Source organism: Festucalex cinctus, chromosome 5 (genome assembly GCF_051991245.1).
Source record: "Festucalex cinctus isolate MCC-2025b chromosome 5, RoL_Fcin_1.0, whole genome shotgun sequence".
Classification (NCBI taxonomy): Eukaryota; Metazoa; Chordata; class Actinopteri; order Syngnathiformes; family Syngnathidae; genus Festucalex; species Festucalex cinctus.
In genome coordinates this window covers 31,565,795-31,583,547 of record NC_135415.1, presented here as the reverse complement: position 1 = coordinate 31,583,547, position 17,753 = coordinate 31,565,795, and the positions used below count along the sequence as shown (strand labels likewise).

Sequence of the window (17,753 nt, the reverse complement as noted above, 5' to 3'; positions counted from 1 at the left end):
ACTTACATAAACAATGATGGACATTTATTGTTTGGCTCATAAATTTCTGACTGCAATGTCAGTGCCTCACCAGCCATGATCCTCACCACACACCACTGGTGCACAGTGCAAAGCGCTCTCCTTTTTAAAAAGACAAGTTCAAACTCAAATGTGCTCATAAATATGATATGCTAAAATAAGCGATCCTTGTCCATATGCCTTATGTTTGGAGACATCCTCATTAATATATGCAGCAGCCAATGGGACTGCTTTCATCTCATTTGACATGAGCAGATCAAACACCCGTATTGTAATTTAATCGGACACATATGTTTGTTTGACAAGGGAAACTGTCCCCAAAATAATACTTCATGTTTTACACAAAACACACAATAATATTATTGTTACCCTGCAGAGAGAAAAAAAAAATGCTAGTGTATGATGTTGCAACAGCTCACCGCGTGACAGGCAGAGACACAAGTGAACCAAGCAAGCTGAAAGACAGCATTAGGCTCCACCCACTCAATCCATATTCATAGTAGAAAAGGCGACAAGGCGACTATGCTTTATATTATACAATTTAATTCATAAGCAGTACAAAGTGACGGTTAGTCAAAATGGGACTGTTGTTGGGGAAAAAACAAAACAAAACAACAACAAGTCAATACGTGGAATGACCTAATTCAACAGTCCAAAAGTGTCAGACTACAACCCTTCTACTTTCACACCAAGACGCTGGTACTCATTCTTTCTGCAAAGACTTTGAGAATGGAGATATGGTGGAGGTTCTGCTCGGACAGGTGAGTAGAGGTGATGCCAAGCCTCGTGGTCGGTGGGCAGAAGAGAGAGGGCGGCTGTCACATCCTGCTGACTTAGCCGAGACAGATGAGACAATCAGCAAAGTGAGGCCTGGACAGCTCCTCAACACCGCCTGCATCCGACGTTCAGCTTCTCACAACATCTCACAGTGAGCTTCAGCTGCAATGGGGGCTGTTTGGATGGGTGGCCAGCTAATCGCAGCTGACGTCGGGTGAGACGTGGGATACGTCCTGTACAAGGATTCCCCCAGAATTTCTCAGCACAAATTGCACAATTCAAAAGACAGGCTAATGTAACCCACTTCAGAGTATGTACGCCTCACTTCTAGGTTCGTAGGAGCTGAGAGTTTAAGTAATAACGGAGTGACACAGGATTAACATTGCAAAATTTGAACCTTTAGTTTGAACAGCATATGCAACAATTTACAGCACGTGCACAAGAGTAGGCCCAATAACTAAAGCAATCAAATAAAAATAAAATGTCCTTTTCAAAATGTTCCTTGCGGAAATTGTTCCATGTGGATCCAATTTTGTCCAAGTCAAAAGTCATATAATGTCTCCAAAGGTGATCTTGTTGTCGGTCAATACGATTATCACGATCCTACCACAAGCCGCTGGTTAGGAGGTGTGACAATCGTTCCTTGCTCGTGGGTAGCTCGCCATCAAATCGGATCACTGATGCAACTTGTCGGAAGACTGGAGCTTCACCAATCTTTCTGGCATCACAAAAACCTGACCTGTTTAAAGAACAGGCTTATTGTTCAGGATCTAAGGTTTCTAGGTGTTGTACAACATAAAATTCTTTTCAGTAAGGAAAATAAAATAGCATGGTTGCAGGAAGGCGACAACCAATATTTCCCATCAACAATTCAATACTGTCAAAATATAGCATTTTAACCTTTTGTAATTACAATCAATTTAATGATGTAACCACATTTCAATTATGAACTCTCAAATTCCCAAAGGACATATTACCTTTAAGGTAATAAACAACTCACATTCTCAATGTGGAGTATTGTTTTAGCCATTGTAAATAATAGGGGTGTGAATTGCCTAGTACCTGACGATTCGATTCGTATCACGATTCACAGGTCACGATTCGATTCGATACCGATTAATCCCGATACGAATGGTCACGATTCGATACCGATTAATCCCGATACGAATTTATAAGTCGATTGTTGCGATTTTTTTTCATTCACATTTAGAAAATACTAATCAGTAAGCTTGTAGAGTGTAAGATTTATATGAAAATGTATTATTTATTTATCTGAAATTTCAGTCTTATAGAGGTTGTAATCTGTTTCATGTTTGAACAGCATTAAAATAAAAATATTAAGGCTTAATGTGCCGTTCATATAACATTCTTCCATGCTCAAGGTGTGAATCCTAAAAAAAATAAAAATAAATAAAAAATAAAAAATTGATCGATTCTGCCGATTATTGAATCGATTCGAGAATCGCGCGATGTAGTATCGCGATATATCGCCGAATCGATTTTTTTTTAACACCCCTAGTAAATAAAATAATAAAATGAAATTACTTCCTTCTATTGTGAGTAGCTTTAACCTCAAATCACAATGAGGACACAAAAGTGAGTACTTCACTGTCAAAATCTCACAAGTAATTATTTTTGTGAACAATAAATTTCCCTTTTAGGTCATAAAATAAAAATACATCCTCCAGAAACAAAATAAAAGTACAAAAATATATTTAGAAAACCACTAGATTTAGCTCCATTCACTTCGTTGTGTTCTCCACACAGACACACACGTACACAATCACGGAGAACTTTCTAGAGCTAGCTTACCAAGGAAGACGTTTTTCACCCAAAAAGCGTGGCAGTAAAAGGTCTCCTTCTGAATTTCCAAACTTCTAAAATCACATTTAGACGGGTTTACAATCGCGGACTATTCAATGTTAAATACCAAAGAAATTAACTAAGTTTCCATACCGTTTTTCTTGGTTTACATCCAAAATACACGGAAGAAATCAGAAGCCAGTGCTCGTTTGCATTTGCGAAGTTAAGCTTCAGTGAATATTTCAGAACACTACTTCCGGTTTCTTTACAAAATAAACTTCCGGTTCTCAAAATAAAATTGCATACGACTCAAAAATAAAATACATTAAGTGCAAATAATGATTGTAAATTATATAAAGATGATTTGTTAACCCATTTTAGGTGGGTTACACTAGATTTAAAAAAAGTTCAGTGTTGTTAGCCTACCTGATTTAAAATTATTCTCTCCAGACACTGACCTCTCCAGACCAGAATTTGTGGTACATTTTATTTTATTTTTTTTTCAAACAGCCAATAGACAATTTCTTATCGCATAAAAGTTTTGGATCAGGCTGTCCTCGACAATCACATACGCACAACTAGGGGTGCACCAACCACAGTTTTCTGGTTGATCATAATGCCCGGTCATTGCTAATCTGATTTTTTTTTTCATAACCAACAACATAAACCTTTCAGTGTTCCAATGCCGTTTCACTGTTATTTTGATGTTTTCATTGAATATGAAGTAGTTCTCTCAAATAAAAGTGAAAAGCCTGTTCGTCATCTGACAGCTTAAGACAAGCTTAAAGGGATCGTTTGGCTTTTTTAACATGAATCTCAATTTGATCCTCACCTCCCGTGTGTGCGATCAGCACTGACTTACCCCCGACAGCGTTCTGTGACACGCGTTCTGGTTCGGCGTTGGACGAGAGGAAAATAGTCCAGCAAGCTGGCTGGGGTCTCCGAAATCAAGCGTTTTTCTTCTAAAAACTATTTGTTTTCAAAAGCGTGATACATTTCCATCACAATACTCTTTTCTGAATAAAGTCAGACGCCATTACCGCCAGCCACTACTTTTCTGTTCGTTCGTTCGTTCGTTCGTATCAATGCGCGGCGCCCTGTAGAACGCTAACCGACGCACTGCAGCCAGCTAGCTGATACTTCCGCCTGAAGTTGTTTGCCTTTTCGGCGGAAGTATTTATTTCAAATTGATCAAATTGAGATTCATGTTAAAAAAGCCGAACGATCCCTTTAAGATCCGCTAATCATCGGACCAAAAACAATGTTTTGGGTCTCCTCTTGGATATATATAACCACACAGTAGCAGTGGCATAGCTCATGTGGTAGAGTGACAGGTCCCCAAGATGAGTCGTGAGTTTGTTCCTCAAACCTTGAGTGACTTTTTTCTTTCATTTATTTTAGTGTTTAAGTGTAAACTAAAAGTCTAATTGGTCCCACTCTGAATAGAGTAAAATTTATTCTACACAATTTAGCGTGCAGCATAAAAATCAAACTCAGACCCCCAAAAATAAATAAATAAATAAATAAATTGTTCACCAGTGCAGTTATTGTCCAATTATACTTAAATATTGAGGTATACTGAAGATTAACAGTGATCTACCATGAAGAAAAACCCGATTTATTGTATCCTAAAGTTATGAAAAGTTAAAGTTTTGAAACTACAGGAAAACAATGTACTATAGCAGTCATATTTGAAGAAACCATTTCACATGACTTTCTCAAATTCTCAGCTGCCTGTAGAGATGCGTGTGCTAAATTGTACTGACAGCGGGCAGGCTGCCGCCGCACTCGTGTTCCACTTTGTGTTTCTGATTGTAAACAAAGATGCAGTTCCACATCAGAGGAAGACTGTGTGTGTCAGTGGCAGAGATTTTTGGGAGCACATGCAGGACCTTTTTGCAGGTCCATCGAACAGCAAAGTGACATTTGCGAGTCTGGTGACATGCTGTTTAATGTGCTGCACCTAAGCAGCTAATGAGCGACGTAACCGGCACACCGATGTGATGTTCGCTGTGCACTTTTCTCCATTAATGTTTGGTGGCTTGTTAAACAAGCTAAGGTGCAGTACCAAACAGGTGTTCATGTTTGTAAGCCAAGTAAGAGATTTGAGGAAGGCGGAAAGTGCCTGTGGCTCAGTGCAGTCATTCACTTTGCCCTTGAAAAAAGGCATTTCGTTGCATCGCGTGTCTAAAATGTGTATAGCAAGTAGAGCGACAGAGCACAATTTTTGCTGTCGATTTTAGCAATCTTGAAGCTATATGTGAGCAACGTATTTCAAAAATAATGACTGGCAGAAGGTTGGTCATATTTGAGGCGTACCTAATAACGTGTTGACCATGACTACTTTGCGAACGTACAGTAATCCTGCTGCTCATTGATTCGAGCAGAGAATCCCTCTCTCCACTTGGCGTCTATTAACTGTAACAATTTTCTCGAGACCACAGTGTACCCCAGGCCAGCTTCCAACCTCTTCCCTAATTGCATTGATTTTTAGAACAGTAAATCTCACTGTGTCACAGTCTGCTCTCCGAGGGCATGATGTACTGCTGCAGCCTGCGTGGCTGCTCCCAAATTTGCAGGCTGAAAAATTGAAAAAACGGTTTTGGCCTGATTAATGGTTAAATTAATGAATGGCTAAATGTATGCTAATTGTTTAATTGGTTGCCTGATCCATATAAGATCATTTATAAATGAAATGAGTTGATTTACAAAGTATATTGATTAAATGTGACAATGAGTTATATGGCTGACTACCTGATTTGCAATTTTGCCAATTAAATTCACTAAGCTCCTTAAAGTGCAGGTTTTGAAAAGTGTGCGCTACATTAAGTGATTCACAACAGACACAACTCTGTGTTATTTCTGGATCCTGACAGCTAATAACGAAGCATTAATATTAATGTTCACTGTGTGTTTTCATATTTTCTGAAACCAGGCAGAGAATGTCATATGCTTCTGCAAGTCACATTCTTTATGCATATTAGAATGGGGGTAAATTACTAAAACAACACAATTGTAGATTATTATTATTATTATTATTATTATTATTATTATCATATGCAGCACTTGTGACTTTATTCTTGTAATATTATTAGTTAATTTCTCCTTGTTTTTTTTCCCCTTCCCCCTTTTCATTTCAGTATGGTTAATCGGTTTGATTGCATATGCACCAATACATTTTTATTTTTTTTTAATGAGTACTTGTACTTATTTTTCAATACTCACTAATAGCAAATATCAATACGTTGATATTGCCATTATTTGGTGAAAATGTGTTTCATCTTATCAAATATTGTTCAAAAATGCAATCATTAAAATAGCATGTGTGAACAAAATCAAAACAAAACAAATGTTAATTCCCCCTTGTAATCCATTTTATGATACTGTACAAAAGCAAGAACACATTAACTTTCATTTACAATAGTGTCATTATGTAACAGCTAATGTAAATAAATGGTGGCTGCAAGTCAGCATTAATTGCACGACCAAATGTGTGATAAGTAACAATGTAGAAACAAATAAAATGCAACAAAACTGACGCCGAGATGAAAGGAGTTACCTGCAACACAATTTTATCTGGACACAAATAAAATACGGCAAAGAATTACTTTAAAGTGTATACGTCGACAAAAGATAATTTTTTTGAAGTGATCGTTTGCAGTCTGAGCTCATAACAAAGAACAAAAGTTTGGTCATTTGGTCACATCATTGAAAAGAGGTGGCTTGGCGCCTGGGTGGTTCCATGGTGACGTTTTCCAGGCATGAGGAGGCCAAGGGGAAGATCCAGGACACGTTGGAGTCTCTTGGCTGGCCTCGTAGCACCTCGCGGTCCCTGTGGAGGAACTGGATGAAGTGACTGCGGAGTGAGAAGTCTTGGCTTCCCTGCTTAGGTCGCCCCTGTAACCCAAACTTGGATAAGCGGAAGAAATTGAAGGATATTGATTCATAGACCCATCACAATCAGTGTGGCGTTTTTGCCACATGAGTGTGTCATCCACATCATTTTACCGTTTCACCTTCCTTATTAAAACTGCTTTCTTTTCCAGTCTAATTAACTTCCTGAGCACCTCGGGAATGACTTTTACAATCAGAGCTCATCTGGAACAGAATGCAGCTGTTTGGAAACTTTTTTTTTTTTTTTTTTTTTAATAAAATATACAGTGCCCCCAACTTTGCTTTTGACACATATGAAAATATTTAATTGAAAAATGTTTCAAGTGACAGCAAATCTTTTTTTGTATTGCTTAAAAGCCTCATTATCCGTGTAAGCAAATGAGGAGCAAAAGTACCTTCAAAAGGCCATTGTGGCAATAAAGTGGAACGATTGCACAGGTGGCAAACATCCCCTCGTCTTCAGAGAGGAATGCACCTTTGCTAATGTTGGTGGTGTCAGTCCAGAGGTTACACGCGTAGCTCGTGGAGACATTTTCTTGCAGGTTTTTCGACTTCCTTGGAGGTGATGAATTGCAATGGCTCGAGTGCCAGTAGCAATGTCTCCAGAAGTAGCTTATTCTCAGCTGCCAAGCATGATTTATGACGAGGAATGGGAGGTGGAGTTGAGGGGGAGATCTCTGACACCGTTTGCCCTCTTGCACTTTTCCATATCATTTAAGAAGAGTTGGAGGACGGACACTGCAACTGCACACATCTGGGTCGAAGACGTAGCCAAGGCAAGTTTTCTTGCCAAGCAAACCATTTGACAGAAATGGGAAGTAGTCAAAGAATGACATATTTGCATGCTATTTTAAACATTGTTGACTTTTACAATTCTGACTTTTAGAAGTCTTCCATAATTTGGGAAAAGAAAAGAGAGATTTAAAGTCATACTTTATATTGGTAACTTGGTAACTCATCAGTATGGAGACTTTTACCCCTTGTTGGATCAAAATTTTAACCCCAACATGCTGGATCAAATTCTCAACCCAACGCGCTGGGTATTAAAAATCCAGGATTAGCTCGGTCTCTTTCAACCCAACTTGAGTTAGTTTTAAGAGAATAGGTCTGGAACATTTGGCATTTCCATTCATTCATAATTTGTTGTGGTTTGAAAGGTAATAAAATGTGTTCCTGTATAGTGCACTGCAATATTCAACTCATTTGATGTCATTCTACACAAAAAAAAAAAAAAAAAAATCACATCCCCGCCCCAATTAACATTTCTCATACAGTATATTGTGCTGATGTGCTTTTAAGACCTGAAGCCTTCCCAAACATTACTCATGTAATGTAAAATCAATATAAGGTAAATTCATGAAAAACTATATTAGTTTGAACAGTATGCAGCATCAAATTTGGATGTAATAGAACAATTTGAATGAGGAATCTTCGAGTAGTGGCATGTGCCTCCATTAGCAGTTAATGGATTATGTCGAATGGTTACCGGTTGCTCATTAACTATCACTCAAATTAATTAAGCACTCATGGCTTATTCCTATTCTGCTTTTAATTTTACCTTCAAAGGGATGTAATGATTGTAAAGACAAAGCAAAGTACAAATTCTACCGGAATGTTTGTATCAATTGAAAATCATGTATGGCACCAATTTTATGGTGACGCAAATATTGAGCCATAATGTTGCACGCTTAATTGCAATTATTCATGTCACCATGAGATTTTGAATGGTTTGTTTATTGCAATTTTGTAGGAACAATTTAGGGAAAACAAGTCTTTGACTCAATGCAAAAAGCAACATTTAATGAAGGCAAACTAGGATGAGTTTCTGGGATGAGAGTCCTTAACCTCAGTCTCATCTAATATGCAAACATCTTTGGGATCAACTAGAGCAGTCATTGTCAAACGGGCTATTTGACCACACCAATGTTGTTCTGGATGAATGGACCAAAAAAATAAAATCAAACAAAAATAGATATATCGTAAATAGATATCACATTAAATTTATCCATATCATCGCTGCTATGTGGAAAAACACGTCCATTTTTTTTTTAAATAACTTTTTAAAATTTCTACGTTTTGGGGATGTCTGCATTCAGTTTCATCCCAAAAACATAACAATGTAAAAAATGGACATAAGCGTTTTTCCACATAGCAGCGACGATATATTGAATGCGTCAATCCATAGAGCAGTTATGACGATTTCTATTAGCCAAAAGGATTATTGCATTCTAACATGTCCGTACTGTGCGCTGGAAAGTCAACTTTTGTTTTTCTCTCTATTTCCTTTATCCTCTTGGTAAAAAGCGTGCTTTAATGCTTCATGGACTCAATGACTTCAATTTGTACCTGTCAAATTGATTCCCATGCCAGGTTAAGAATAAGAGCTGCAACGGAAGTAACGGAGCATCTGATCAAAATTGAGGTCATAAGGTATTCTTCATTTCGCTGAGTACCGCAGAAGCGCAGCCGCTCGGGACGTCGCGACTCGCTTACATAGGACAGCCGCTGCTAAAACACAGAAAGCGCCACCGTAATTATGACTTGATCCTTCCCGCGCTGAAAGCTCCTGCTGGCGGAAATCAAGTACCCCGAGGCTTACAGCACGCAGCTCAAGGCCTAAGAGGTAATAGCATGAAATATAGATACAGAGGTGACAGATGTTTACATGCCTTGTGAGATGGCATTGAGACACGACACAGTGGTTCCCTCCAATGGAGAGGAACCTGATGAGGAATGGAGGAAGAAGATGGAGTGATAAAGGAGGTGCTTTGCCAGTGTTTGCTGGCAGATCATTAGGGCCCCTCTTTAACTCAACCCCCAGTGACAATCTATTGCTCTCCTCCCCTGTCAGCGAGTCATTATGGTCTGATCATTAGTGACGTCGCCACATGCCCATCATTCAGGTCGCTGCCATATTGGCAGATGAACGGCCTCTGCCCCAGACCCACCCACTCATCTCCGCTCTTCAGACAGGAATCTTCTGTGAGCATCAGAAACACTCGCTCGTTACAGTCAACATATCCGTTCATTAAGATATGACAACATATCACCATTGCTTCTTTAAACTATTGGCGAGTGTGCGGCTTTTACACGTTATCAAACAAACGTGAAAACTGGTATTGCAAATTCTGGGATTGTTGCTAAAGATCAAATATTACTATCTGCGTATGAAGGTACACAAATTGCATAAAATGGAATGTCATGAAATGTATTACAAGAACTGTATTGGAGTGTAGTTCGGCACCAATACAAATGACCAGAGATGCTCGCGTCAATGAATATTGAGCGTCCGTCTTTGGTCAACAGTCAGGAGACTCACTCGTCCATCATCGGAAATCCGTCAATATTTCTAATTGAACCACATTGTAATCGGCAACTCGTCATTCGTCGTTCCTCAGCAAAATTCGTATCCGTCAATATTTCCCTCATTGACAGATTGACGATTTCATTGACGGGCGAAAACTCACTCTAGCAATGATAAGTCCTTCAATTTTTCAAAGTTTCCCGTTCTTCTTCAGTTGTCAACAAAACAGCAGGCCGTCACTGACATCTGATTGACAGACCTTCCGTCAATATTGACAGAATGCTCGCCTCGGCAAAATACGATCACAATAATAAACAAATTGTTCAAGGAAAGTGTCGATCCGAACAGAGCTGCTGTATTTTGGATACGGATGCTAATGTTGCTAATGTTGGCTGGTGAATCTCATAACAGGTGTTCTTCAAATTTGGCGGGCAAAAAAAAGTTGCCTTTTTAATGGAGTGATTAATCATGATTACTCAAAATTCTAAGATGGGATGAATCTGATTTTTAAAAAACAATAATCGTTTGACAGCTTTACTTATGATATATTAATGTTACAATACTATATTGTGTCTGAATGTACTGTTCATACTCACAAGTTCAATGCTGCCAAATGGCAGCTGAGTAAATTTTCATTTGCTGCATCTTGAATTCACAATTTCACATTTAACATTGATTATAATTCAACGGTACATGAGTAGGGAAGCAATAACCCATGCATACTTGGGTACCCTGCCATACCACAAGCAGCATAAGAAGTAATTAGTTTGAACATAATATTCGTGTTATGATTGATTTCATGCAAGGGAACGTCGCGGATCCGCTGAGCTGCTTTGAGATGACGTCGCAACAAGAACAGCAACGAACGCTTGGCTTCTGCTCCGTGACCTGTAAATAATGGATACATCCATTTTCGTGACTACAACACCAAATAATGAAGCAATGCAATTTCTATCAATTACGTTGTTGTTTTTTTGGTTTTGTCTTAATTGTTGACTTCACTTAGTAGAAATCAGCACCAGGCCATTTTTCAATTAAAAGCTCCAGATGTTTTTGGAGGCTTCAGTACACACAGGCAAGTTGTGAGGAATGCTTTATCTGCATTGTAATAATCAGTAGAACATCAGCTCCAGGCTGCATTTGTATACTCATGTTTTATTCCATCCCCCTTTCTAATGCACGGCTTAATGATAGCGAGCGCAGACAATTCCAGACCCCCGCAGCTCGGAATGTATTAGTGCACTGTGTGAAGCTGCAGCCATCAAAGCCTGCATTTCCCCCACCACGACATCACACGCTCATCTCTCTTCTTGCACAATAAAATGATCACGCATAATAACATCACAGATATACTGTACGGAATACAGTGTGTAAGCCCTCCATTTTATGGAACACATTGAAAGTCCACTTATAAGACAAACAGTCAACAAAAAGTTCTTCTTTTGTCTTTCAATACAGAAGAATTTACAAAGGAATATATCAATATTTAATGAAACCTTATTGGCTGTACGCTTCATTGACTTTGGCATACTGGTGATCAGTTGTGTCTTAACTTTACAGCATGAAAACATCAACTAAATAAGTAAACAAGAGATACTGCACAAACTGTATGTACTAACTAGAACAAAAAAAAAAAGGGACAGACAAGGAACAAAACAGGTGACAGGCCCGAAAATGGACCGACCTGTCAGGAAAATCGCAAAATTCCCTATGGCCAATACACTTGTGCTAAAAAAAAAATAAAAAATGAAAATGAATTGTGTTAGCTTAGCGACAATCATGGGATTTATCATTAGGTAAAACACAATAAGAACAATGACTATGTTTACATGGAGTCCATATTTGAATTAAAGTCAAAATTCCAATGTTGGAATCATTCAACATGACAAACCGTTTACATGTGGAAGCGGGCAAACTTACTCCTGCATATGCGGTCATTGTGATCAATTGGAATATCCCAATAGAAACAGCAATGCGCCTCATTACGCAAATTAATTTAACTTTCGATGATCAATCAAAACACATTATATTCATGATATTCGCCACGTTAATGAGGTAGTCGCTTTCTTGCTCGCTGCGAAAAAAGAAAACATGCGTCGTCGTCATGCTGGTGTATTTCTCGTGGGTTAAATGGCAGAAGCACGGACATGTGTACACGCATATACTGTATGTGTGCATGTATACATACTGTGGCATTTTTGACAGAGATAGAAAATAACATGAAAACACCGCAAGGAAACAAAAATCAAACTCAAACACAAAAATTCAATACAGAAAAGAAACCAATGCTTCGTTCTATCAAGGTGCAGTATTCCGATGGTGTTTATATGTACAAATATTTGCGTTAAAAAGTGATCAACCAGGGGCCTTGAACCCCCCCCCCAAAAAGAGCATCTTTGGATGTTTGGTTTATGTCTCCTATTTGAAAGGGTTATTGACTGCATGTCAATGGTTGTAGTCAATGTCAATAGTCAATGAGTTATCTCAAGTTGTCATCAAATGTTAGTTGATCACTTTCACTGTACATTTACATAGACAGACAAAATACATCTGAAAACATCTGACACGCATTACTGTATTATTTGACATCAAATACACATGCCAAGAGCACACGACATAAATATCCCGCTTTTAATAACAAACCATTTTGACATCTACTTGGTGAGGTCACAAGCTCCTTTCTAAAAAAAAACGATGCATCCCCACTCAGCCCACTTAGATCTAACACCTCCAGTCCGCTACACAACAATGATTGTGAAAACTGCCAAGCGTGGAAGAAATATTCTTATTTAGATGACGGCTCTGTGAGCGCCGCAGAAGTCGAAAAATACAATGTGGTGCGGAGTGCGTTGAGATGGACTCCAATGCGGACCGGGCCGCTTTGCAGAAAGGCAATCAGATCGTGTGGAAAGATACTCATCTGCCTGGAGAGGATTTCAACAGCATATTTCTGGGAGAAATGGAAATCAATGCTGACAGCAGCGTGTCAGTGTTGTATATTCACAACATCTGATCTCAATGGAGCGAGTTTGCTTCAAAAATGAAGAGATATTCCAAAGCAAAAGGTCATTGTGTGTGAGTTGCGTCTAAACTTTCAACCCCGTGCAGCTCCCCGCATTAGGAGCCGATTCTCTGCTTTCCTTTGCAATTTGGTGGATAAGGTTGTTTGGCAAATGCTCGACCATATTTCTAAATCCCCAAATAAATACGCCTCTTGTGTTTACTTCCCTTGACATCTATAAATCCGGTGTCAAAACTAACTAGCACGTCACCTCCTGGGGATTCATGAAATATGGCAATACTCCACTAAAGAGATATTTTGGCAGCGACAAAAGCACTCTAGGAGCCGCTATTCCTGCAAATGTAGAATTATTACCCAAGCAGTGAAATGACTTGAGAATTTCCGCATGTAGTGTTAATCAGATTTTCCCACTGGAGCTGTAGTTCATTGTCATTGCTAATGGAGCTTCCTCTGCAGGTTGTTGCTCTTCACTAAATGAGTGTGAAGTCTTATCCCCAAAACATTGACTAATACTGCACTTAATCTTGGAAACTCTCAACTCCCATGAAAAATCCCATCCGGAATGACACTGATGCATCGGAGCTTCCCCGACGATTGCATTCATCACGCGGCTGACAAAATTAATCTGGACAGACTCCAACAAAATTACACCTGAGATCACACTAACCACAACGTCTGAATAATATATAGTATTTAATAATGAGATGAAAACATTTTAACATGTGATTTCATCATGTCCATGTGCAAGATAAAATATTAAACTTGATGAAGCCATTTCTAGAGATGCGGAATGAATAAGTTATATAAAGTAGAAACGTGGAATCAAAATGAATGAGGTGGAATGTTGTGGAAAGGTATGAAATTATATGTGTCAAATGGTATTGAATGATTTGGAATGAAAATAGAATTATCTTGAATAGTAGTTGTGAATATGCATGCATGATATTTAATTACATGAAATTCGGTGGGTGAAGAATATTGGTGAAAAACTGCTATCTGTGAGTGAAACAAAAAAATGTACATTTTTTTGTTTGTGGAAATTATAGGAATGTTGAAAATTGTTCCCAAGCTGAACTGAATCGGCTGACAATTTTGGATGTAGAAATGGACCGAATGGTTGAATGCATCATTGGAAATGAATGGGGAATTTTTTGGGTTAAAAATGTGGAATTATGTGGAAAGCTTTGGCATGGCTGAAAGATATATTTGATTGAGTGGAATGATGAATTGAGTGAGGGTAATGTTTTTAATAGAAGCAATACTGGATTTCTCATAGCAACGATACGAAACTCCGCCTCAACCATACGCCAACTTCTAGAAATGTTGTTGGTTAAAAATGTATTGGGAAAATGTGGAATTTTTGCTGTGTGGGAATTGGTGCTGAAAAATGATCCCAAGTTGAATTGAATGAGCTCAAGAGTTTGTATTTTGAATGGGAGTGGATTATTGAATGACTCATTCAAAATGAATGCAGATATTGGGGGTGGGAAGCACAACATATGGCAGAAAATATATAGAATTATAATATATATATGTATATGGGGAATATGAGAAATAAAATAACTATATGTTATTTGAAATATGTTTGGAGAGGGCAAAATGTAGAAAATTGCTAAGTGCAATCCTCTTCTAAGTGGATCACATGAAAGATGATGAAAACACGTTACATTTAAAAATGTACGGTAAATATTTCATCGAGTCAGTATGAAACTTTGATTTCCGAAAAATATTGCCCTTCCTGTAACTACACTGACACTCCCTGACATATTTACACTTGCTCACAACAGCATAAATACATGGAAATATTCTGCCATATTCTACAACACGTATAATTTGCACTTACGAAGGATTCATAAGCTTGCTGCAATGTTGTTTAAGTAGCTGTGTAAGAAATGTAAATGTTTGTGTTTCCTTTAAATGCTAATGCAGTGAAAAATACCCATCTTTAGTCCTGCCAAGCCAAAACAGACACGCACTATTTATCTTCCAAATGAACTCATTTTTCACCAGTAATTAAAAGACATTGCGATGAGAAGAACATCGAAGAAGGAGAGCAATTGTTTAGGATTTGCGCAGTCGTTCATTTGGCCATGTTGCGAGTTTGGCTTCCGTGTCGTACGAACGCCGTGCAAGTGTTGTCGCTGAACACACACTTGGGATCATTCGGATTGTGTGTGATTGACATGGAAACAGCTATGATGTGTGCACAATTTGAAATGTGTATTTTGTTGTTGGATTCACACACAAAAATATGATTTTTGGATGACAGTTTTGGAGTGTGTGTGTCAAACTAATTAATAATAGGATAGCATTTCACAAATCATCCCTTTAATGAGTTGGAATGAGACGGAGCTCCAGCGGGGGCCCAGGGGCCATGGTATGTTTGTGAAGGCTGGCGCGAGGGGGCCGAGGCAGTCGGCGCCGCCCCGGGCAGCCGGCCGGCAGGCGCTGCACACTCGGGTGCCGCTGTCAGCTGGAGTCCTTCTGCAGCTGCTTGCCACACATTCAATTCATTGTATTCATTCGTCTTCATTCCCCCTTTTTGTTTTTCTTGTCTTTCATCGATGCCTGCATGATGGTGATTGGACATCATATCCAGTAGATGGTGCTGTATTTATCATAGCTACTCCACTTAGTTTATCTCACTGCTTTGGCTCATTTCTACGCGAATAGCTCTTGTTGAATTAAACTGATCAGTGATTCTCAGTCTAATGGTTCTCTCCAAAACATGTCAGCATCATTTTGTTGTATGCACAATAGTCAAAATAGTTGAACACCATATGTGCCCCAAAAAAATGATACATTGATATATTCAAATTCTGTACTCAATTCCCTTTCAAATGATATATAACACATGGATATAGCTGCAAAAAATGGCAAAGTTACAGCAGTTTTAATGTTCGAAAGTTGAAATTCATAGTTTTGAGAAAAAGGGCTTTAAAGTTTTGCTACTTGCATCTTTCAAATGTCCATAGCAACCAGTACCTTAGGAAAGAGATATGAACCTGAAATTTTCAGCAACTGTTGAAATATCAGTGGAAAGTCAATTCCAATAGCAGGCAAGGCCATTGTCTGAGATTTGAACCATTTAAATGTTTTGGAAGTTTGAATTGCACCACATTGCACCCTAATATAAAGCTGCGCGAAATGCACATATTACAAAACATACAGAAGGTCTATATGTGGCAAATTCCATTTTCAGTTTTTTTCTGTATGTGATTTATTCTATCCACATTTCAAAGCGGCACAACACTCACTAAGAATTTAGCCGTCGTCTATTGCCAGCAGGCCAGAAATATGCGTCTACGTCTGACATTATACATGTCCGAAGAACTTCCACATCCAAACCAGCGACAATTGAAAAGCACCCTTTCTAAGTCAAATCTGGACACTTCTAATCTGGAAGCGACCACTTCTCTTTCCATTTTCTGACACAATGAGACGGATTTGTTCCATAATTGCAGATGTAGCGCATTGTTACAGTTCACATTCCCGCTCGGCTTTTCCGAGTCTGAGGTCATATGACTCGTGTTATCAATTCTCAATGATTTAAATGGCCAAAGTTCTTTTTCCTCTTATCTGATCTTTGAAAGGGCAATGAAAAGGCCCATCTTTTCATTGAGACCCGTCCTCAATCACTGTTAATGTTGGCTCCATGTACACATAAGAGGGCTGATAAAGAATCATTAGTCTCGTTAATGGAATCACGGCCCGATCCCGCCGTCCTTTTCCATTGAAAAGCGCTCTTTATTTCAAAGTTGTTCTGCTTTATTAAAGCTCATTACCATTTCCCTTTTAATAAGCACTCTTTAAAGTCATTACCTGCAGTGGAGTTAAAGGCTCAGCTATTAAAAGGTTACTTTCATGTGAAAAATGGCCTCGCGATATACTCAAGTTAATTACTATTGGATACTGGTTCTGCTCTAATCTAATGCCTAAACCTTAATGAAAGATATGTTGCTGTAGAATGAGAGGCAAAAAAAAAAAAAAAATGGTTCCTGATCCACAAGACTTTTTGTGTTATCTCTTGTCATACATCGCAGTCACCAAAGCACATTCCCGATTCTTTTCATGTAGTGCGGAATAATAATGGCCACATGGTTAACATGGTTACATGGCAATCTTTTGTCATCAATCTTTAATGCTATCACTCTTTTGCACTCAGTAACCATACCTTCATTTTCAAGCCAGAGCTATTTAATATTTCATCTTTCAGAAAACTGTAATATTGCTTATTTTCCAAAGTAGCATGTAATAAGTCATTGATTTTGTTTTACCAACCACTCAAAAATACAGAATAGTTGACTCTGTTTTGCCATGAAGAATCTCCAATAAATCATAATTTTGCAGACAATAATTTTTACATAACTATGTTTCTAACTATAAATTATTAATAAACATTATGTGTGACTTGTAATATCTCAATAAAAATGTGTGTTTTTTTTGTTTCCCCCCCCCCCAGGTATGGTAAGTCCAAAAATATCTTGCGCTAAAGCACCATTACTACCTGTACATAAGCAGAAAATATGGACTGTACTAAATCCTCTAGCACAAATAATGATGATGAATCAAGAAAAAAAACAAGCAGTACCATTCCTGCGACACTTTAAGTGTAGTAAAATGACACATTTTTATGTGACATGACCATTTCAGGTCATATAAATGAATGTTTTGCAAGTTCCAAACTTACCTTGAACTCTTGAACTCTAATCTGCTGTAATGAAGCACTTTTGAGCTCTTATTCCACTTGAGGTCACGGGGTCAGATGATGAAAGCTGACCTTTTGTTTCAAACACTTCAAATTCACATGTGGAAAGCATAATTGCTGTGATCTGCGCAGTGGGCCAGAGGTAAAGGCTCTCCAGGGGCATGAACCTTGAGAGCTTACTTACAAGAGCTTACACATGCTAGAGAAATATGTACCGCACAAGTCAA

The 17,753-nt window shown here is 38.4% G+C and overlaps 1 long non-coding RNA gene across 1 annotated transcript; it reads right to left on the bottom strand.

The window, feature by feature from the left end:
• Window positions 1-623: 623 nt before the first annotated feature.
• LOC144019577 (uncharacterized) lies at window positions 624-2,821 on the bottom strand. Its single transcript, XR_013283716.1, has 3 exons — window positions 2,752-2,821; window positions 2,608-2,672; window positions 624-1,534 (listed from the first exon to the last, which is right to left on the bottom strand). It is a non-coding gene; the product is annotated as an uncharacterized LOC144019577 (long non-coding RNA).
• Between the last annotated feature and the right edge of the window lie 14,932 nt (window positions 2,822-17,753).